Source organism: Cinclus cinclus, chromosome 13 (genome assembly GCF_963662255.1).
Source record: "Cinclus cinclus chromosome 13, bCinCin1.1, whole genome shotgun sequence".
Lineage (NCBI taxonomy): Eukaryota > Metazoa > Chordata > Aves > Passeriformes > Cinclidae > Cinclus > Cinclus cinclus.
In genome coordinates this window covers 4,621,274-4,644,725 of record NC_085058.1, presented here as the reverse complement: position 1 = coordinate 4,644,725, position 23,452 = coordinate 4,621,274, and positions in this window count along the sequence as shown.

Below are 23,452 nucleotides of genomic sequence, written 5' to 3'. Positions count from 1 at the left end.
ACCCTAACCCTAACCCTAACCCTAACCCTAACCCTAACCCTAACCCTAATCCTAAGCCTAAGCCTAACCCTAACCCTAACCCTAACCCTAAACGTAACCAGAATCCCTCACCATACCCCTAACCCTAACCCTAACCTTAACCCTAACCATAACCCTAACCATAACCCTAAACGTAACCAGAATCCCTCACCATACCCCTAACCCTAACCCTAACCCTAACCCTAACCCTAACCCTAACCCTAACCCTAACTCTATGACTAACACAAAACCTAACCCTAACCCTAACCCTAACCCTAACCCTAACTCTAACCCTAACCCTCACCATACCCCTAACCCTAATCCTAACCCTAACCCTAACCCCCACGGCAACCCTAACCCTAACCGTAAACCTAACACTAACACTAAGAGTAACCTTAACCCTAACCCTTACCCTAACCCCAACCCTAACACAAATCCTGACACTAACCCTAACCCTAACCCTAACACTAACACTAACCCTAACCCTAACCCTAACCTAACCCTAACCCTAACCCTAACCCTAACCCTAACCCTAACCCTAACCCTAACCCTAACCCTAACCCTCACCATACCCCTAACCCTAACACTATCACTAACACAAACTCTAAGCCTAACCCTAACCCTCAACCCTAACCCTAACCCTAACCCTAACACTAATCCTAACCCTAACCCTAACCCTAACCCTAACGCTAACCCTCACGCTAACACAAATCCTAACACTAACCGTAACCCTGACCCTAACCCTAACCCTAACTCTAATCCTAAACCTACCCCTAACCCCAACCCTAACCCTAACCGTAACCCTAACACTAACACTAAGAGTAACCTTAACCCTAACCCTAACACAAATCCTGACACTAACCCTAACACTAACATAAACCCTAATCCTATACCTATACCCAAACCTAACCCTAACCCTAACCTTAACCCAAACCCTATCCCTATTTCCAACCCTAACCCTAATCCTAACCCAAACCCCGAACCCTAACCATAACCCTAACCCTAACCCTAACCCTAACCCTAACCCTAACCCTAACGCTAACCCTAACCCTAACCCTAACCCTAACCCTAACCCTAAATGAAATCCAGGTAATGTTTGCTCCGAATTGTGGCACTTTTCCCCAAGAAGCCAAACTCAAGAGCCCACTTGGCAGATGTCATTTTGTAGGGCGCGTTTGGGCCTCCGATGGCAGCCAGGTTTCGAGGATCGGGCAGCTTTGGTCTGGGAGAAATCCTCGTCCTTCTGGAATTTTTGTAGGCAAAATCTCAGGACGGGCCGCAGGCAAGTTAGGCAAGTTGGCTTCGAAAGGAGGCACTTTTCCCCAAGAAGCCAAACTCAAGAGTCCTGAATGCAGGTGTCATTTTGTGGGGCGCGTTTGGGCCTCCGATGGCAGCCAGGTTTGGAGGAGGGGGCAGCTTTGGTCTGGGAGAAATCCTCGTCCTTCTGGAATTTTTGTAGGCAAAAGCCCAAGACGGGCCGCAGGCAAATTGGCTCTGAAAGGAGGCACTTTTCCCCAAGAAGCCAAACTCAAGAACCCACTTGGCAGATGTCATTTTGTGGGGCGCGTTTGGGCCTCCGATGGCAGCCAGGTTTGGAGGAGGGGGCAGCTTTGGTCTGGGAGAAATCCTCGTCCTTCTGGAATTTTTGTAGGCAAAAGCCCCGGACGGGCCGCAGGCAAGTTGGCTCCGAAAAGAGGCACTTTTCCCCAAGAAGGCAAACTCCAGAGCCCTCAATGTAGATGTCATTTTGTAGGGCGCGTTTGGGCCTCCGATGGCAGCCAGGTTTGGAGGAGGGGGCAGCTTTGGTCTGGGAGAAATCCTCGTCCTTCTGGAATTTTTGTAGGCAAAAGCCCAAGACGGGCCGCAGGCAAGTTAGGCAAGTTGGCTCCGAAAGGAGGCACTTTTCTCCAAGAAGCCAAACTCAAGAGCCCTCAATGCAGATGTCATTTTGTGGGACGCGTTTGGGCCTCCGATGGCAGCCAGGTTTGGAGGAGGGGGCAGCTTTGGTCTGGGAGAAATCCTCGTCCTTCTGGAATTTTTGTAGGCAAAAGGCAAAGACAGGCCGCAGTCAAGTTTGCTTTGAAAGGAGGCACTTTTCACCAAGAAGCCAAAGTCAAGAGCCCAATTGGCAGATGTCATTTTGTAGGGCACATTTGGGCCTCCGATGGCAGCCAGGTTTGGAGGAGGGGGCAGCATTGGTCTGGGAGAAATCCTCGTCCTTCTGGAATTTTTGTAGGCAAAAGCCCAAGACGGGCCGCAGGCAAGTTGGCTTCGAAAGGAGGCACTTTTCCCCAAGAAGCCAAACTCCAGAGCCCTCAATGTAGATGTCATTTTGTAGGGCGCGTTTGGGCCTCCGATGGCAGCCAGGTTTGGAGGAGGGGGCAGCTTTGGTCTGGGAGAAATCCTCGTCCTTCTGGAATTTTTGTAGGCAAAAGCCAAGGACGGGCCGCAGGCAAGTTAGGCAAGTTGGCTTCGAAAGGAGGCACTTTTCTCCAAGAAGCCAAACTCAAGAGCCCACTTCGCAGATGTCATTTTGTGGGGCGCGTTTGGGCCTCCGATGGCAGCCAGGTTTGGAGGAGGGGGCAGCTTTGGTCTGGGAGAAATCCTCGTCCTTCTGGAATTTTTATAGGCAAAAGCCCCGGACGGGCCGCAGGCAAGTTGGCTCCGAAAGGCGGCACTTTTCCCCAAGAAGGCAAACTCCAGAGCCCTCAATGTAGATGTCATTTTGTAGGGCGCGTTTGGGCCTCCGATGGCAGCCAGGTTTGGAGGAGGGGGCAGCTTTGGTCTGGGAGAAATCCTCGTCCTTCTGGAATTTTTGTAGGCAAAAGCCAAGGACGGGCCGCAGGCAAGTTAGGCAAGTTGGCTTCGAAAGGAGGCACTTTTCTCCAAGAAGCCAAACTCAAGAGCCCTCAATGCAGATGTCATTTTGTGGGGCGCGTTTGGGCCTCCGATGGCAGCCAGGTTTGGAGGAGGGGGCAGCTTTGGTCTGGGAGAAATCCTCGTCCTTCTGGAATTTTTGTAGGCAAAAGCCCCGGACGGGCCGCAGGCAAGTTGGCTCCGAAAGGAGGCACTTTTCCCCAAGAAGCCAAAGTCAAGAGCCCACTTGGCAGATGTCATTTTGTAGGGCACATTTGGGCCTCCGATGGCAGCCAGATTTGGAGGAGGGGGCAGCATTGGTCTGGGAGAAATCCTCGTCCTTCTGGAATTTTTGTAGGCAAAAGCCCTGGACGGGCCGCAGGCAAGTTGGCTTCGAAAGGAGGCACTTTTCCCCAAGAAGCCAAACTCAAGAGCCCACTTGGCAGATGTCATTTTGTAGGGCGCGTTTGGGCCTCCGATGGCAGCCAGGTTTGGAGGAGGGGGCAGCTTTGGTCTGGGAGAAATCCTCGTCCTTCTGGAATTTTTGTAGGCAAAATCCCAGGACGGGCCGCAGGCAAATTAGGCAAGTTGGTTCCGAAAGGAGGCACTTTTCACCAAGAAGCCAAAGTCAAGAGCCCACTTGGCAGATGTCATTTTGTGGGGCGCGCTCAAGCCTCCGAGGGCAGCCAGGTTTATAAGAGGGGGCAGCATTGTTCTAGGAGAAATCCTCGTCCTTCTGGAATTTTTGTAGGCAAAAGCCAAGGACGGGCCGCAGGCAAGTTAGGCAAGTTGGCTTCGAAAGGAGGCACTTTTCTCCAAGAAGCCAAACTCAAGAGCCCTCAATGCAGATGTCATTTTTTGGGGCGCGTTTGGGCCTCCGATGGCAGCCAGGTTTGGAGGAGGGGGCAGCTTTGGTCTGGGAGAAATCCTCGTCCTTCTGGAATTTTTGTAGGCAAAAGCCCCGGACGGGCCGCAGGCAAGTTGGCTCCGAAAGGAGGCACTTTTCCCCAAGAAGCCAAAGTCAAGAGCCCACTTGGCAGATGTCGTTTTGTAGGGCACATTTGGGCCTCCGATGGCAGCCAGATTTGGAGGAGGGGGCAGCTTTGGTCTGGGAGAAATCCTCGTCCTTCTGGAATTTTTGTAGGCAAAAGCCCAAGACGGGCCGCAGGCAAGTTAGGCAAGTTGGCTCCGAAAGGAGGCACTTTTCTCCAAGAAGCCAAACTCAAGAGCCCTAAATTTAACCAGAATCCCTCACCATACCCCTAACCCGAACCGTAACCCTAACCATAACACTATCACTAACACTAACACTAACCCTATCCCTAACCCTAACCCTAACCCTTACTCTAACACTATCACTAACACTAACCCTAACGCTAACCCTAACCCTAACCCTAACCCTAACCCCCACCGCAACCCTAACCCTAACCGTAACCCTAACACTAACACTAAGATTAACCTTAACCCTAACCCTAACCCTAACCCTAACCCTAACACAAATCCTAACACTAACACTAACCCTGACCCTAACCCTAACCCTAACCCTAACCCTAAACCTCACCTAACCCTAACCCTAACCCTAACCCTAACCCTAACCCTCACCATACCCCTAACCCTAACCCTAACCCTAAACCTAACCCTAACCCTAACTCTATCACTAACACAAACCCTAACCCTAACCGTAACCCTCAACCCTAACCCTAAGCCTAACCCTAACCCTAACACTAATCCTAACCCTAACCCTAACCCTAACCCTCACCCTAACACAAATCCTAACACTAACCGTAACCCTGACCCTAACCCTAACCCTAATCCTGAACCTACCCCTAACCCCATCCCTAACCCTAAAACTATTCTTTAACCCAAACCCTAACCCTAAACCAATCTCTAACCCTAAGCCTAGTCCCAGACCTAACCCTAAATCTAACCCTAACCCTAACCCTAATACTAACCCTAACCCTAACACTAATCCTAACCCTAACTATAACCCTAACCCTAACCCTAACCCTAACCCTAACACTAACCCTAACCCTAACCCTAACCCTAAATGTAACCAGAATCCCTCACCATACCCCTAACCCGAACCGTAACCCTAACCCTAACACTATCACTAACACTAAGAGTAACCCTAACCCTAACCCTAACCTAACCCTAACCCTAACCCTAACCCAAATCCTAAACCTACCCCTAACCCCAACCCTAACCCTAACCGTAACCCTAACACTAACACTAAGAGTAACCTTAACCCTAACCCTAACCCTAACCCTAACCCTAACACAAATCCTAACACTAACACTAACCCTGACCCTAACACTAACCCTAACCCTAACCCTAACCCTAACCCTTACTCTAACACTCTCACTAACCCTAACCCTAACCCTAACCCTAACCCTAACCCTAACCCTAACCCTAATCCTAACCCTAACCCTAACCCCCACCGCAACCCTAACCCTAACCGTAACCCTAACACTAACACTAAGAGTAACCTGAACCCTAACCCTAACCCTAACCCTAACCCTAACACTAAACCTCACCTAACCCTAACCCTAACCCTAACCCTAACCCTAACCCTACCCCTCACCATACCCCTAACCCTAACCCTAACCCTAACCCTAACCCTAACCCTAACCCTAACCCTAACCCTAACCCTAAACCTATCCCTAATCCTAACCCTCAACCTAAACCTACCCCTAACCCTAACCCTAACCCTAACCCTAACCCTAACCCTAACCCTAACCCTAACCCTAACCCTAACCCTCACCCTAACCCTAAACCTAACCCTAACCTAAACCTAACCCTAACCCTAAACCTAACCCTAACCCTAACCCTAACCCTAACCCTAACATTAACCCTAACCCTAATCCCTAACCCTAACCCTAACCCTAAACCAATCCCTAACACTCGTCCCAACCCAGCCCTAAATCTAACCCTAACCATAAACTTGGCATGAATCCGAACCCTAACACTAACCCGAACTCTTTCCCTAATCCTAAACCTAATCCTAAACCTACACCTTCCCCTAACCCTAAACCTAAACCTTACCCTAACACTATTCTGTAACCCGAATCCTAACCCTAAAACTATCCCTAACCCTAGTCCCAAACCTAAGCCTAAATCCAAACCTAACCCTAACCCTAACCCTAACCCTAACCCTAACACTAATCCTAACCCTAACCCTAACCCTAACCCTAACCCTAACCCTAAACGTAACCAGAATCCCTCACCATACCCCTAACCCTAACGCTAACCCTAACCCTAACCATAACCCTAACCCTAACTCTATCACTAACACTAACACTAACCCTAAACCTAACCCTAACCCTAAACCTAACCCTAACCCTAACCCTAACCCTAACCCTAACCCTAACCTAACCCTAACCCTAACCCTAACCCTAACCCTAACCCTAACCTAACCCTAACCCTAACCCTAACCCTAACCCTAACCCTAACCCTAACCCTAATCCTAACCCTCACCATACCCCTAACCCTAACCCTAACCCTAACACAATCACTAACCCTAACCCTAACCCTAGTCCCAGACCTAACCCTAAATCTAACCCTAACCCTAACCCTAACCCTAACCCTAACCCTAACCCTAACCCTAATCCTAAGCCTAAGCCTAACCCTAACCCTAACCCTAACCCTAAACGTAACCAGAATCCCTCACCATACCCCTAACCCTAACCCTAACCTTAACCCTAACCATAACCCTAACCATAACCCTAAACGTAACCAGAATCCCTCACCATACCCCTAACCCTAACCCTAACCCTAACCCTAACCCTAACCCTAACCCTAACCCTAACTCTATGACTAACACAAAACCTAACCCTAACCCTAACCCTAACCCTAACCCTAACTCTAACCCTAACCCTCACCATACCCCTAACCCTAATCCTAACCCTAACCCTAACCCCCACGGCAACCCTAACCCTAACCGTAAACCTAACACTAACACTAAGAGTAACCTTAACCCTAACCCTTACCCTAACCCCAACCCTAACACAAATCCTGACACTAACCCTAACCCTAACCCTAACACTAACACTAACCCTAACCCTAACCCTAACCTAACCCTAACCCTAACCCTAACCCTAACCCTAACCCTAACCCTAACCCTAACCCTAACCCTAACCCTCACCGTACCCCTAACCCTAACACTATCACTAACACAAACTCTAAGCCTAACCCTAACCCTCAACCCTAACCCTAACCCTAACCCTAACACTAATCCTAACCCTAACCCTAACCCTAACCCTAACGCTAACCCTCACGCTAACACAAATCCTAACACTAACCGTAACCCTGACCCTAACCCTAACCCTAACTCTAATCCTAAACCTACCCCTAACCCCAACCCTAACCCTAACCGTAACCCTAACACTAACACTAAGAGTAACCTTAACCCTAACCCTAACACAAATCCTGACACTAACCCTAACACTAACATAAACCCTAATCCTATACCTATACCCAAACCTAACCCTAACCCTAACCTTAACCCAAACCCTATCCCTATTTCCAACCCTAACCCTAATCCTAACCCAAACCCCGAACCCTAACCATAACCCTAACCCTAACCCTAACCCTAACCCTAACCCTAACCCTAACGCTAACCCTAACCCTAACCCTAACCCTAACCCTAACCCTAAATGAAATCCAGGTAATGTTTGCTCCGAATTGTGGCACTTTTCTCCAAGAAGCCAAACTCAAGAGCCCACTTGGCAGATGTCATTTTGTAGGGCGCGTTTGGGCCTCCGATGGCAGCCAGGTTTCGAGGATCGGGCAGCTTTGGTCTGGGAGAAATCCTCGTCCTTCTGGAATTTTTGTAGGCAAAATCTCAGGACGGGCCGCAGGCAAGTTAGGCAAGTTGGCTTCGAAAGGAGGCACTTTTCCCCAAGAAGCCAAACTCAAGAGTCCTGAATGCAGGTGTCATTTTGTGGGGCGCGTTTGGGCCTCCGATGGCAGCCAGGTTTGGAGGAGGGGGCAGCTTTGGTCTGGGAGAAATCCTCGTCCTTCTGGAATTTTTGTAGGCAAAAGCCCAAGACGGGCCGCAGGCAAATTGGCTCTGAAAGGAGGCACTTTTCCCCAAGAAGCCAAACTCAAGAACCCACTTGGCAGATGTCATTTTGTGGGGCGCGTTTGGGCCTCCGATGGCAGCCAGGTTTGGAGGAGGGGGCAGCTTTGGTCTGGGAGAAATCCTCGTCCTTCTGGAATTTTTGTAGGCAAAAGCCCCGGACGGGCCGCAGGCAAGTTGGCTCCGAAAAGAGGCACTTTTCCCCAAGAAGGCAAACTCCAGAGCCCTCAATGTAGATGTCATTTTGTAGGGCGCGTTTGGGCCTCCGATGGCAGCCAGGTTTGGAGGAGGGGGCAGCTTTGGTCTGGGAGAAATCCTCGTCCTTCTGGAATTTTTGTAGGCAAAAGCCCAAGACGGGCCGCAGGCAAGTTAGGCAAGTTGGCTCCGAAAGGAGGCACTTTTCTCCAAGAAGCCAAACTCAAGAGCCCTCAATGCAGATGTCATTTTGTGGGACGCGTTTGGGCCTCCGATGGCAGCCAGGTTTGGAGGAGGGGGCAGCTTTGGTCTGGGAGAAATCCTCGTCCTTCTGGAATTTTTGTAGGCAAAAGGCAAAGACAGGCCGCAGTCAAGTTTGCTTTGAAAGGAGGCACTTTTCACCAAGAAGCCAAAGTCAAGAGCCCAATTGGCAGATGTCATTTTGTAGGGCACATTTGGGCCTCCGATGGCAGCCAGGTTTGGAGGAGGGGGCAGCATTGGTCTGGGAGAAATCCTCGTCCTTCTGGAATTTTTGTAGGCAAAAGCCCAAGACGGGCCGCAGGCAAGTTGGCTTCGAAAGGAGGCACTTTTCCCCAAGAAGCCAAACTCCAGAGCCCTCAATGTAGATGTCATTTTGTAGGGCGCGTTTGGGCCTCCGATGGCAGCCAGGTTTGGAGGAGGGGGCAGCTTTGGTCTGGGAGAAATCCTCGTCCTTCTGGAATTTTTGTAGGCAAAAGCCAAGGACGGGCCGCAGGCAAGTTAGGCAAGTTGGCTTCGAAAGGAGGCACTTTTCTCCAAGAAGCCAAACTCAAGAGCCCACTTCGCAGATGTCATTTTGTGGGGCGCGTTTGGGCCTCCGATGGCAGCCAGGTTTGGAGGAGGGGGCAGCTTTGGTCTGGGAGAAATCCTCGTCCTTCTGGAATTTTTATAGGCAAAAGCCCCGGACGGGCCGCAGGCAAGTTGGCTCCGAAAGGCGGCACTTTTCCCCAAGAAGGCAAACTCCAGAGCCCTCAATGTAGATGTCATTTTGTAGGGCGCGTTTGGGCCTCCGATGGCAGCCAGGTTTGGAGGAGGGGGCAGCTTTGGTCTGGGAGAAATCCTCGTCCTTCTGGAATTTTTGTAGGCAAAAGCCAAGGACGGGCCGCAGGCAAGTTAGGCAAGTTGGCTTCGAAAGGAGGCACTTTTCTCCAAGAAGCCAAACTCAAGAGCCCTCAATGCAGATGTCATTTTGTGGGGCGCGTTTGGGCCTCCGATGGCAGCCAGGTTTGGAGGAGGGGGCAGCTTTGGTCTGGGAGAAATCCTCGTCCTTCTGGAATTTTTGTAGGCAAAAGCCCCGGACGGGCCGCAGGCAAGTTGGCTCCGAAAGGAGGCACTTTTCCCCAAGAAGCCAAAGTCAAGAGCCCACTTGGCAGATGTCATTTTGTAGGGCACATTTGGGCCTCCGATGGCAGCCAGATTTGGAGGAGGGGGCAGCATTGGTCTGGGAGAAATCCTCGTCCTTCTGGAATTTTTGTAGGCAAAAGCCCTGGACGGGCCGCAGGCAAGTTGGCTTCGAAAGGAGGCACTTTTCCCCAAGAAGCCAAACTCAAGAGCCCACTTGGCAGATGTCATTTTGTAGGGCGCGTTTGGGCCTCCGATGGCAGCCAGGTTTGGAGGAGGGGGCAGCTTTGGTCTGGGAGAAATCCTCGTCCTTCTGGAATTTTTGTAGGCAAAATCCCAGGACGGGCCGCAGGCAAATTAGGCAAGTTGGTTCCGAAAGGAGGCACTTTTCACCAAGAAGCCAAAGTCAAGAGCCCACTTGGCAGATGTCATTTTGTGGGGCGCGCTCAAGCCTCCGAGGGCAGCCAGGTTTATAAGAGGGGGCAGCATTGTTCTAGGAGAAATCCTCGTCCTTCTGGAATTTTTGTAGGCAAAAGCCAAGGACGGGCCGCAGGCAAGTTAGGCAAGTTGGCTTCGAAAGGAGGCACTTTTCTCCAAGAAGCCAAACTCAAGAGCCCTCAATGCAGATGTCATTTTTTGGGGCGCGTTTGGGCCTCCGATGGCAGCCAGGTTTGGAGGAGGGGGCAGCTTTGGTCTGGGAGAAATCCTCGTCCTTCTGGAATTTTTGTAGGCAAAAGCCCCGGACGGGCCGCAGGCAAGTTGGCTCCGAAAGGAGGCACTTTTCCCCAAGAAGCCAAAGTCAAGAGCCCACTTGGCAGATGTCGTTTTGTAGGGCACATTTGGGCCTCCGATGGCAGCCAGATTTGGAGGAGGGGGCAGCATTGGTCTGGGAGAAATCCTCGTCCTTCTGGAATTTTTGTAGGCAAAAGCCCTGGACGGGCCGCAGGCAAGTTGGCTTCGAAAGGAGGCACTTTTCCCCAAGAAGCCAAACTCAAGAGCCCTCAGTGCAGATGTCATTTTGTAGGGCGCGTTTGGGCCTCCGATGGCAACCAGGTTTGGAGGAGGGGGCAGCTTTGGTCTGGGAGAAATCCTCGACCTTCTGGAATTTTTGTAGGCAAAAGCCCAAGACGGGCCGCAGGCAAGTTGGCTCTGAAAGGAGGCACTTTTCCCCAAGAAGGCAAACTCCAGAGCCCTCAATGTAGATGTCATTTTGTAGGGCGCGTTTGGGCCTCCGATGGCAGCCAGGTTTGCAGGAGGGGGCAGCTTTGGTCTGGGAGAAATCCTCGTCCTTCTGGAATTTTTGTAGGCAAAAGCCCCGGACGGGCCGCAGGCAAGTTAGGCAAGCTGGCTTCGAAAGGAGGCACTTTTCTCCAAGAAGCCAAACTCAAGAGCCCTCAATGCAGATGTCATTTTGTGGGGTGCGTTTGGGCCTCCGATGGCAGCCAGGTTTGGAGGAGGGGGCAGCTTTGGTCTGGGAGAAATCCTCGTCCTTCTGGAATTTTTGTAGGCAAAAGCTCCGGACGGGCCGCAGGCAAGTTGGCTCCGAAAGGCGGCACTTTTCCCCAAGAAGGCAAACTCCAGAGCCCCCAATGTAGATGTCATTTTGAAGGGCGCTTTTGGGCCTCCGATGGCAGCCAGGTTTGGAGGAGGGGGCAGCTTTGGTCTGGGAGAAATCCTCGTCCTTCTGGAATTTTTGTAGGAAAAAGCCAAGGACGGGCCGCAGGCAAGTTAGGCAAGTTGGCTTCGAAAGGAGGCACTTTTCTCCAAGAAGCCAAACTCAAGAGCCCTCAATGCAGATGTCATTTTGTGGGGCGCGTTTGGGCCTCCGATGGCAGCCAGGTTTGGAGGAGGGGGCAGCTTTGGTCTGGGAGAAATCCTCGTCCTTCTGGAATTTTTGTAGGCAAAATCCCAGGACGGGCCGCAGGCAAGTTAGGCAAGTTGGTTCCGAAAGGAGGCACTTTTCACCAAGAAGCCAAAGTCAAGAGCCCACTTGGCAGATGTCATTTTGTGGGGCGCGCTCAAGCCTCCGTGGGCAGCCAGGTTTATAAGAGGGGGCAGCATTGTCCTAGGAGAAATCCTCGTCCTTCTGGAATTTTGGTAGGCAAAAGGCCAAGACGGGCCGCAGGCAAGTTGGCTTTGAATGGAGGCACTTTTCCCCAAGAAGCCAAAATCAAGAGCCTACTTGGCAGATGTCATTTTGTAGGGCGCGTTTGGTCCTCCGATGGCAGCCAGGTTTGGAGGAGGGGGCAGCTTTGGTCTGGGAGAAATCCTCGTCCTTCTGGAATTTTTGTAGGCAAAAGCCCAGGACGGGCCGCAGGCAAGTTGGGTCTGAAAGGAAGCACTTTTCCCCAAGAAGCCAAACTCAAGAGCCCACTTGGCAGATGTCATTTTGTGGGGCGCGTTTGGGCCTCCGATGGCAGCCAGGTTTGGAGGAGGGGGCAGCTTTGGTCTGGGAGAAATCCTCGTCCTTCTGGAATTTTTGTAGGCAAAAGCCCCGGACGGGCCGCAGGCAAGTTGGCTCTGAAAGGAGGCACTTTTCCCCAAGAAGCCAAACTCAAGAGCCCACTTGGCAGATGTAATTTTGTGGGGCGCGTTTGGGCCTCCGATGGCAGCCAGGTTTGGAGGAGGGGGCAGCTTTGGTCTGGGAGAAATCCTCGTCCTTCTGGAATTTTTGTAGGCAAAAGCCCAAGACGGGCCGCAGGCAAATTGGCTTCGAAAGGAGGCACTTTTCCCCAAGACGCCAAACTCAAGAACCCACTTGGCAGATGTCATTTTGTGGGGCGCGTTTGGGCCTCCGATGGCAGCCAGGTTTGGAGGAGGGGGCAGCTTTGGTCTGGGAGAAATCCTCATCCTTCTGGAATTTTTGTAGGCAAAAGCCCCGGACGGGCCGCAGGCAAGTTGGCTCCGAAAGGAGGCACTTTTCCCCAAGAAGGCAAACTCCAGAGCCCTCAATGTAGATGTCATTTTGTAGGGCGCGTTTGGGCCTCCGATGGCAGCCAGGTTTGGAGGAGGGGGCAGCTTTGGTCTGGGAGAAATCCTCGTCCTTCTGGAATTTTTGTAGGCAAAAACCAAGGATGGGCCGCAGGCAAGTTAGGCAAGTTGGCTTCGAAAGGAGGCACTTTTCTCGAAGAAGCCAAACTCAAGAGCCCTCAATGCAGATGTCATTTTGTGGGGCGCGTTTGGGCCTCCGATGGCAGCCAGGTTTGGAGGAGGGGGCAGCTTTGGTCTGGGAGAAATCCTCGTCCTTCTGGAATTTTTGTAGGCAAAATCCCAGGACGGGCCGCAGGCAAGTTAGGCAAGTTGGTTCCGAAAGGAGGCACTTTTCACCAAGAAGCCAAAGTCAAGAGCCCACTTGGCAGATGTCATTTTGTGGGGCGCGCTCAAGCCTCCGTGGGCAGCCAGGTTTATAAGAGGGGGCAGCATTGTCCTAGGAGAAATCCTCGTCCTTCTGGAATTTTGGTAGGCAAAAGGCCAAGACGGGCCGCAGGCAAGTTGGCTTTGAATGGAGGCACTTTTCCCCAAGAAGCCAAACTCAAGAGCCCACTTGGCAGATGTCATTTTGTAGGGCGCGTTTGGGCCTCCGATGGCAGCCAGGTTTGGAGGAGGGGGCAGCTTTGGTCTGGGAGAAATCCTCGTCCTTCTGGAATTTTTGTAGGCAAAAGCCCCGGACGGGCCGCAGGCAAGTTGGCTCTGAAAGGAGGCACTTTTCCCCAAGAAGCCAAACTCAAGAGCCCACTTGGCAGATGTAATTTTGTGGGGCGCGTTTGGGCCTCCGATGGCAGCCAGGTTTGGAGGAGGGGGCAGCTTTGGTCTGGGAGAAATCCTCGTCCTTCTGGAATTTTTGTAGGCAAAAGCCCAAGACGGGCCGCAGGCAAATTGGCTTCGAAAGGAGGCACTTTTCCCCAAGACGCCAAACTCAAGAACCCACTTGGCAGATTTCATTTTGTGGGGCGCGTTTGGGCCTCCGATGGCAGCCAGGTTTGGAGGAGGGGGCAGCTTTGGTCTGGGAGAAATCCTCATCCTTCTGGAATTTTTGTAGGCAAAAGCCCTGGACGGGCCGCAGGCAAGTTGGCTCCGAAAGGAGGCACTTTTCCCCAAGAAGGCAAACTCCAGAGCCCTCAATATAGATGTCATTTTGTAGGGCGCGTTTGGGCCTCCGATGGCAGCCAGGTTTGGAGGAGGGGGCAGCTTTGGTCTGGGAGAAATCCTCGTCCTTCTGGAATTTTTGTAGGCAAAAACCAAGGATGGGCCGCAGGCAAGTTAGGCAAGTTGGCTTCGAAAGGAGGCACTTTTCTCGAAGAAGCCAAACTCAAGAGCCCTCAATGCAGATGTCATTTTGTGGGGCGCGTTTGGGCCTCCGATGGCAGCCAGGTTTGGAGGAGGGGGCAGCTTTGGTCTGGGAGAAATCCTCGTCCTTCTGGAATTTTTGTAGGCAAAATCCCAGGACGGGCCGCAGGCAAGTTAGGCAAGTTGGTTCCGAAAGGAGGCACTTTTCACCAAGAAGCCAAAGTCAAGAGCCCACTTGGCAGATGTCATTTTGTGGGGCGCGCTCAAGCCTCCGTGGGCAGCCAGGTTTATAAGAGGGGGCAGCATTGTCCTAGGAGAAATCCTCGTCCTTCTGGAATTTTGGTAGGCAAAAGGCCAAGACGGGCCGCAGGCAAGTTGGCTTTGAATGGAGGCACTTTTCCCCAAGAAGCCAAACTCAAGAGCCCACTTGGCAGATGTCATTTTGTAGGGCGCGTTTGGGCCTCCGATGGCAGCCAGGTTTGGAGGAGGGGGCAGCTTTGGTCTGGGAGAAATCCTCGTCCTTCTGGAATTTTTGTAGGCAAAAGGCCAAGTCAGGCCGCAGGCAAGTTAGGCAAGTTGGCTCTGAAAGGAGGCACTTTTCCCCAAGAAGGCAAACTCCAGAGCCCTCAATGTAGATGTCATTTTGTAGGGCGCGTTTGGGCCTCCGATGGCAGCCAGGTTTGGAGGAGGGGGCAGCTTTGGTCTGGGAGAAATCCTCGTCCTTCTGGAATTTTTGTAGGCAAAATCCCAGGACGGGCCGCAGGCAAGTTAGGCAAGTTGGTTCCGAAAGGAGGCACTTTTCACCAAGAAGCCAAAGTCAAGAGCCCACTTGGCAGATGTCATTTTGTGGGGCGCGCTCAAGCGTCTGAGGGCAGCCAGGTTTATAAGAGGGGGCAGCATTGTTCTAGGAGAAATCCTCGTCCTTCTGGAATTTTTGTAGGCAAAAGGCCAAGACGGGCCGCAGGCAAGTTGGCTTCGAAAGGAGGCACTTTTCCCCAAGAAGCCAAACTCAAGAGCCCACTTGGCAGATGTCATTTTGTAGGGCGCGTTTGGGCCTCCGATGGCAGCCAGGTTTGGAGGAGGGGGCAGCTTTGGTCAGGGAGAAATCCTCGTCCTTCTGGAATTTTTGTAGGCAAAAGGCCAAGTCAGGCCGCAGGCAAGTTAGGCAAGTTGGCTCTGAAAGGAGGCACTTTTCCCCAAGAAGCCAAACTCAAGAGCCCTCAATGCAGATGTCATTTTGTGGGGCGTGTTTGGGCCTCCGATGGCAGCCAGGTTTGGAGGAGGGGGCAGCTTTGGTCTGGGAGAAATCCTCGTCCTTCTGGAATTTTTGTAGGCAAAATCCCAGGACGGGCCGCAGGCATGTTAGGCAAGTTGGTTCCGAAAGGAGGCACTTTTCACCAAGAAGCCAAAGTCAAGAGCCCACTTGGCAGATGTCATTTTGTGGGGCGCGCTCAAGCGTCCGAGGGCAGCCAGGTTTATAAGAGGGGGCAGCATTGTTCTAGGAGAAATCCTCGTCCTTCTGGAATTTTTGTAGGCAAAAGGCCAAGACGGGCCGCAGGCAAGTTGGCTTCGAAAGGAGGCACTTTTCCCCAAGAAGCCAAACTCAAGAGCCCACTTGGCAGATGTCATTTTGTAGGGCGCGTTTGGGCCTCCGATGGCAGCCAGGTTTGGAGGAGGGGGCAGCTTTGGTCTGGGAGAAATCCTCGTCCTTCTGGAATTTTTGTAGGCAAAAGCCCTGGACGGGCCGCAGGCAAGTTGGCTTCGAAAGGAGGCACTTTTCCCCAAGAAGCCAAAATCAAGAGCCCTCAGTGCAGATGTCATTTTGTAGGGCGCGTTTGGGCCTCCGATGGCAGCCAGGTTTGGAGGAGGGGGCAGCTTTGGTCTGGGAGAAATCCTTGTCCTTCTGGAATTTTTGTAGGCAAAAGGCCAAGACAGGCCGCAGGCAAGTTGGCTTTGAAAGGAGGCACTTTTCCCCAAGAAGCCAAACTCAAGAGCCCTCAGTGCAGATGTCATTTTGTAGGGCGCGTTTGGGCCTCCGATGGCAGCCAGGTTTGGAGGAGGGGGCAGCTTTGGTCTGGGAGAAATCCTCGTCCTTCTGGAATTTTTGTAGGCAAAAGTCCAAGACGGGCCGCAGGCAAGTTGGCTCTGAAAGGAGGCACTTTTCCCCAAGAAGCCAAACTCAAGAGCCCTCAATGCAGATGTCATTTTGTGGGGCGCGTTTGGGCCTCCGATGGCAGCCAGGTTTGGAGGAGGGGGCAGCTTTGGTCTGGGAGAAATCCTCGTCCTTCTGGAATTTTTGTAGGCAAAAGCCCCGGACGGGCCGCAGGCAAGTTAGGCAAGTTGGCTTCGAAAGGAGGCACTTTTCCCCAAGAAGCCAAACTCAAGAACCCACTTAGCAGATTTCATTTTGTGGGGCGCGTTTGGGCCTCCGATGGCAGCCAGGTTTGAGGAGGGGGCAGCTTTGGTCTGGGAGAAATCCTCGTCCTTCTGGAATTTTTGTAGGCAAAAGCCCCGGACGGTCTGCGGGCAAGTTGGCTTCGAAAGGAGGCACTTTTCCCCAAGAAGCCAAACTCAAGAGCCCACTTGGCAGATGTCATTTTGTGGGGCGCGCACATGCCTCCGATGGCAGCCAGGTTTATAAGAGGGGTCAGCATTTTTCTAGGAGAAATCCTCGTCCTTCTGGAATTTTTATAGGTAAAAGGCCAAGACAGGCCGCAGGCAAGTTGGCTTTGAAAGGAGGCACTTTTCCCCAAGAAGCCAAAATCAAGAGCCTACTTGGCAGATGTCATTTTGTAGGGCGCGTTTGGGCCTCCGATGGCAGCCAGGTTTGGAGGAGGGGGCAGCTTTGGTCTGGGAGAAATCCTCGTCCTTCTGGAATTTTTGTAGGCAAAAGCCCAGGACGGGCCGCAGGCAAGTTGGGTCTGAAAGGAAGCACTTTTCCCCAAGAAGCCAAACTCAAGAGCCCACTTGGCAGATGTCATTTTGTGGGGCGCGTTTGGGCCTCCGATGGCAGCCAGGTTTGGAGGAGGGGGCAGCTTTGGTCTGGGAGAAATCCTCGTCCTTCTGGAATTTTTGTAGGCAAAAGCCCCGGACGGGCCGCAGGCAAGTTGGCTCTGAAAGGAGGCACTTTTCCCCAAGAAGCCAAACTCAAGAGCCCACTTGGCAGATGTCATTTTGTAGGGCGCGTTTGGGCCTCCGATGGCAGCCAGGTTTGGAGGAGGGGGCAGCTTTGGTCTGGGAGAAATCCTCGTCCTTCTGGAATTTTTGTAGGCAAAAGCCCAAGACGGGCCGCAGGCAAATTGGCTTCGAAAGGAGGCACTTTTCCCCAAGACGCCAAACTCAAGAACCCACTTGGCAGATGTCATTTTGTGGGGCGCGTTTGGGCCTCCGATGGCAGCCAGGTTTGGAGGAGGGGGCAGCTTTGGTCTGGGAGAAATCCTCATCCTTCTGGAATTTTTGTAGGCAAAAGCCCCGGACGGGCCGCAGGCAAGTTGGCTCCGAAAGGAGGCACTTTTCCCCAAGAAGGCAAACTCCAGAGCCCTCAATGTAGATGTCATTTTGTAGGGCGCGTTTGGGCCTCCGATGGCAGCCAGGTTTGGAGGAGGGGGCAGCTTTGGTCTGGGAGAAATCCTCGTCCTTCTGGAATTTTTGTAGGCAAAAGCCCCGGACGGGCCGCAGGCAAGTTAGGCAAGTTGGCTTCGAAAGGAGGCACTTTTCTCCAAGAAGCCAAACTCAAGAGCCCTCAATGCAGATGTCATTTTGTGGGGCGCGTTTGGGCCTCCGATGGCAGCCAGGTTTGGAGGAGGGGGCAGCTTTGGTCTGGGAGAAATCCTCGTCCTTCTGGAATTTTTGTAGGCAAAATCCCAGGACGGGCCGCAGGCAAGTTAGGCAAGTTGGTTCCGAAAGGAGGCACTTTTCACCAAGAAGCCAAAGTCAAGAGCCCACTTGGCAGATGTCATTTTGTGGGGCGCGCTCAAGCCTCCGTGGGCAGCCAGGTTTATAAGACGGGGCAGCATTGTCCTAGGAGAAATCCTCGTCCTTCTGGAATTTTGGTAGGCAAAAGGCCAAGACGGGCCGCAGGCAAGTTGGCTTTGAATGGAGGCACTTTTCCCCAAGAAGCCAAACTCAAGAGCCCACTTGGCAGATGTCATTTTGTAGGGCGCGTTTGGGCCTCCGATGGCAGCCAGGTTTGGAGGAGGGGGCAGCTTTGGTCTGGGAGAAATCCTCGTCCTTCTGGAATTTTTGTAGGCAAAAGGCCAAGTCAGGCCGCAGGCAAGTTAGGCAAGTTGGCTCTGAAAGGAGGCACTTTTCCCCAAGAAGCCAAACTCAAGAGCCCACTTGGCAGATGTCATTTTGTAGGGCGCGTTTGGGCCTCCGATGGCAGCCAGGTTTGGAGGAGGGGGCAGCTTTGGTCAGGGAGAAATCCTCGTCCTTCTGGAATTTTTGTAGGCAAAAGCCCTGGACGGGCCGCAGGCAAGTTGCCTTCGAAAGCAGGCACTTTTCCCCAAGAAGCCAAACTCAAGAGCCCACTTGGCAGATGTCATTTTGTAGGGCGCGTTTGGGCCTCCGATGGCAGCCAGGTTTGGAGGAGGGGGCAGCTTTGGTCTGGGAGAAATCCTCGTCCTTCTGGAATTTTTGTAGGCAAAAGTCCAAGACGGGCCGCAGGCAAGTTGGCTCTGAAAGGAGGCACTTTTCCCCAAGAAGCCAAACTCAAGAGCCCTCAATGCAGATGTCATTTTGTGGGGCGCGTTTGGGCCTCCGATGGCAGCCAGGTTTGGAGGAGGGGGCAGCTTTGGTCTGGGAGAAATCCTCGTCCTTCTGGAATTTTTGTAGGCAAAAGCCCAGAAAGGGCCGCAGGCAAGTTAGGCAAGTTGGCTTCGAAAGGAGGCACTTTTCCCCAAGAAGCCAAACTCAAGAACCCACTTAGCAGATTTCATTTTGTGGGGCGCGTTTGGGCCTCCGATGGCAGCCAGGTTTGGAAGAGGGGGCAGCTTTGGTCTGGGAGAAATCCTCGTCCTTCTGGAATTTTTGTAGGCAAAAGCCCCGGACGGGCCGCAGGCAAGTTAGGCAATTTGGCTTCGAAAGGAGGCACTTTTCCCCAAGAAGCCAAACTCAAGAACCCACTTAGCAGATGTCATTTTGTGGGGCGCGTTTGGGCCTCCGATGGCAGCCAGGTTTGAGGAGGGGGCAGCTTTGGTCTGGGAGAAATCCTCGTCCTTCTGGAATTTTTGTAGGCAAAAGCCCCGGACGGGCTGCGGGCAAGTTGGCTTCAAAAGGAGGCACTTTTCCCCAAGAAGCCAAACTCAAGAGCCCACTTGGCAGATGTCATTTTGTGGGGCGCGCACATGCCTCCGATGGCAGCCAGGTTTATAAGAGGGGTCAGCATTTTTCTAGGAGAAATCCTCGTCCTTCTGGAATTTTTATAGGTAAAAGGCCAAGACAGGCCGCAGGCAAGTTGGCTTTGAAAGGAGGCACTTTTCCCCAAGAAGCCAAAATCAAGAGCCTACTTGGCAGATGTCATTTTGTAGGGCGCGTTTGGGCCTCCGATGGCAGCCAGGTTTGGAGGAGGGGGCAGCTTTGGTCTGGGAGAAGTCCTCGTCCTTCTGGAATTTTTGTAGGCAAAAACCAAGGATGGGCCGCAGGCAAGTTAGGCAAGTTGGCTTCGAAAGGAGGAACTTTTCCCCAAGAAGCCAAACTCAAGAGCCCTCAATGCAGATGTCATTTTGTGGGGCGCGTTTGGGCCTCCGATGGCAGCCAGGTTTGGAGGAGGGGGCAGCTTTGGTCTGGGAGAAATCCTCGTCCTTCTGGAATTTTTGCAGGCAAAATCCCAGGACGGGCCGCAGGCAACTTAGGCAAGTTGGTTCCGAAAGGAGGCACTTTTCCCCAAGAAGCCAAACTCAAGAGCCCTCAATGCAGATGTCATTTTGTGGGGCGCGTTTGGGCCTCCGATGGCAGCCAGGTTTGGAGGAGGGGGCAGCTTTGGTCTGGGAGAAATCCTCGTCCTTCTGGAATTTTTGTAGGCAAAAGCCCAAGACGGGCCGCAGGCAAATTGGCTCTGAAAGGAGGCACTTTTCACCAAGAAGCCAAACTCAAGAACCCACTTGGCAGATGTCATTTTGTGGGGCGCGTTTGGGCCTCCGATGGCAGCCAGGTTTGGAGGAGGGGGCAGCTTTGGTCTGGGAGAAATCCTCGTCCTTCTGGAATTTTTGTAGGCAAAAGCCCTGGACGGGCCGCAGGCAAGTTGCCTTCGAAAGCAGGCACTTTTCCCCAAGAAGCCAAACTCAAGAGCCCACTTGGCAGATGTCACTTTGTAGGGCGCGTTTGGGCCTCCGATGGCAGCCAGGTTTGGAGGAGGGGGCAGCTTTGGTCTGGGAGAAATCCTCGTCCTTCTGGAATTTTTGTAGGCAAAAACCAAGGATGGGCCGCAGGCAAGTTAGGCAAGTTGGCTTCGAAAGGAGGCACTTTTCTCCAAGAAGCCAAACTCAAGAGCCCTCAATGCAGATGTCATTTTGTGGGGCGCGTTTGGGCCTCCGATGGCAGCCAGGTTTGGAGGAGGGGGCAGCTTTGGTCTGGGAGAAATCCTCGTCCTTCTGGAATTTTTGTAGGCAAAAACCAAGGATGGGCCGCAGGCAAGTTAGGCAAGTTGGCTTCGAAAGGAGGCACTTTTCTCCAAGAAGCCAAACTCAAGAGCCCTCAATGCAGATGTCATTTTGTGGGGCGCGCTCAAGCCTCCGTGGGCAGCCAGGTTTATAAGAGGGGGCAGCATTGTTCTAGGAGAAATCCTCGTCCTTCTGGAATTTTGGTAGGCAAAAGGCCAAGACGGGCCGCAGGCAAGTTGGCTTCGAAAGGAGGCACTTTTCCCCAAGAAGCCAAACTCAAGAGCCCTCAGTGCAGATGTCATTTTGTAGGGCGCGTTTGGGCCTCCGATGGCAGCCAGGTTTGGAGGAGGGGGCAGCTTTGGTCAGGGAGAAATCCTCGTCCTTCTGGAATTTTTGTAGGCAAAAGCCCAGGACGGGCCGCAGGCAAGTTGGCTTCGAAAGGAGGCACTTTTCCCCAAGAAGCCAAACTCAAGAGCCCTCAGTGCAGATGTCATTTTGTAGGGCGCGTTTGGGCCTCCGATGGCAGCCAGGTTTGGAGGAGGGGGCAGCTTTGGTCTGGGAGAAATCCTCGTCCTTCTGGAATTTTTGTAGGCAAAAGTCCAAGACGGGCCGCAGGCAAGTTGGCTCTGAAAGGAGGCACTTTTCCCCAAGAAGCCAAACTCAAGAGCCCTCAATGCAGATGTCATTTTGTGGGGCGCGTTTGGGCCTCCGATGGCAGCCAGGTTTGGAGGAGGGGGCAGCTTTGGTCTGGGAGAAATCCTCGTCCTTCTGGAATTTTTGTAGGCAAAATCCCAGAAAGGGCCGCAGGCAAGTTAGGCAAGTTGGCTTCGAAAGGAGGCACTTTTCCCCAAGAAGCCAAACTCAAGAACCCACTTAGCAGATTTCATTTTGTGGGGCGCGTTTGGGCCTCCGATGGCAGCCAGGTTTGGAAGAGGGGGCAGCTTTGGTCTGGGAGAAATCCTCGTCCTTCTGGAATTTTTGTAGGCAAAAGCCCCGGACGGGCCGCAGGCAAGTTAGGCAAGTTGGCTTCGAAAGGAGGCACTTTTCCCCAAGAAGCCAAACTCAAGAACCCACTTAGCAGATTTCATTTTGTGGGGCGCGTTTGGGCCTCCGATGGCAGCCAGGTTTGAGGAGGGGGCAGCTTTGGTCTGGGAGAAATCCTCGTCCTTCTGGAATTTTTGTAGGCAAAAGCCCAAGACGGGCCGCAGGCAAGTTGGCTCCGAAAGGAGGCACTTTTCCCCAAGAAGCCAAACTGAAGAGCCCTCAATGCAGATGTCATTTTGTGGGGCGCGTTTCGGCCTCCGATGGCAGCCAGGTTTGGAGGAGGGGGCAGCATTGTTCTAGGAGAAATCCTCGTCCTTCTGGAATTTTTGTAGGCAAAAGGCCAAGTCAGGCCGCAGGCAACTTAGGCAAGTTGGTTCCGAAAGGAGGCACTTTTCCCCAAGAAGCCAAACTCAAGAGCCCTCAATGCAGATGTCATTTTGTGGGGCGCGTTTGGGCCTCCGATGGCAGCCAGGTTTGGAGGAGGGGGCAGCTTTGGTCTGGGAGAAATCCTCGTCCTTCTGGAATTTTTGTAGGCAAAAGCCCCGGACGGGCCGCAGGCAAGTTGGCTCCGAAAGGCGGCACTTTTCCCCAAGAAGGCAAACTCCAGAGCCCTCAATGTAGATGTCATTTTGTAGGGCGCGTTTGGGCCTCCGATGGCAGCCAGGTTTGGAGGAGGGGGCAGCTTTGGTCTGGGAGAAATCCTCGTCCTTCCGGAATTTTTGTAGGCAAAAACCAAGGATGGGCCGCAGGCAAGTTAGGCAAGTTGGCTTCGAAAGGAGGCACTTTTCTCCAAGAAGCCAAACTCAAGAGCCCTCAATGCAGATGTCATTTTGTGGGGCGCGTTTGGGCCTCCGATGGCAGCCAGGTTTGGAGGAGGGGGCAGCTTTGGTCTGGGAGAAATCCTCGTCCTTCTGGAATTTTTGTAGGCAAAATCCCAGGACGGGCCGCAGGCAAGTTAGGCAAGTTGGTTCCGAAAGGAGGCACTTTTCACCAAGAAGCCAAAGTCAAGAGCGCACTTGGCAGATGTCATTTTGTGGGGCGCGCTCAAGCCTCCGTGGGCAGCCAGGTTTATAAGAGGGGGCAGCATTGTTCTAGGAGAAATCCTCGTCCTTCTGGAATTTTGGTAGGCAAAAGGCCAAGACGGGCCGCAGGCAAGTTGGCTTCGAAAGGAGGCACTTTTCCCCAAGAAGCCAAACTCAAGAGCCCACTTGGCAGATGTCATTTTGTAGGGCGCGTTTGGGCCTCCGATGGCAGCCAGGTTTGGAGGAGGGGGCAGCTTTGGTCAGGGAGAAATCCTCGTCCTTCTGGAATTTTTGTAGGCAAAAGCCCTGGACGGGCCGCAGGCAAGTTGGCTTCGAAAGGAGGCACTTTTCCCCAAGAAGCCAAACTCAAGAGCCCTCAGTGCAGATGTCATTTTTTAGGCCGCGTTTGGGCCTCCGATGGCAGCCAGGTTTGGAGGAGGGGGCAGCTTTGGTCTGGGAGAAATCCTCGTCCTTCTGGAATTTTTGTAGGCAAAAGTCCAAGACGGGCCGCAGGCAAGTTGGCTCTGAAAGGAGGCACTTTTCCCCAAGAAGCCAAACTCAAGAGCCCTCAATGCAGATGTCATTTTGTGGGGCGCGTTTGGGCCTCCGATGGCAGCCAGGTTTGGAGGAGGGGGCAGCTTTGGTCTGGGAGAAATCCTCGTCCTTCTGGAATTTTTGTAGGCAAAATCCCAGAAAGGGCCGCAGGCAAGTTAGGCAAGTTGGCTTCGAAAGGAGGCACTTTTCCCCAAGAAGCCAAACTCAAGAACCCACTTAGCAGATTCCATTTTGTGGGGCGCGTTTGGGCCTCCGATGGCAGCCAGGTTTGGAAGAGGGGGCAGCTTTGGTCTGGGAGAAATCCTCGTCCTTCTGGAATTTTTGTAGGCAAAAGCCCCGGACGGGCCGCAGGCAAGTTAGGCAAGTTGGCTTCGAAAGGAGGCACTTTTCCCCAAGAAGCCAAACTCAAGAACCCACTT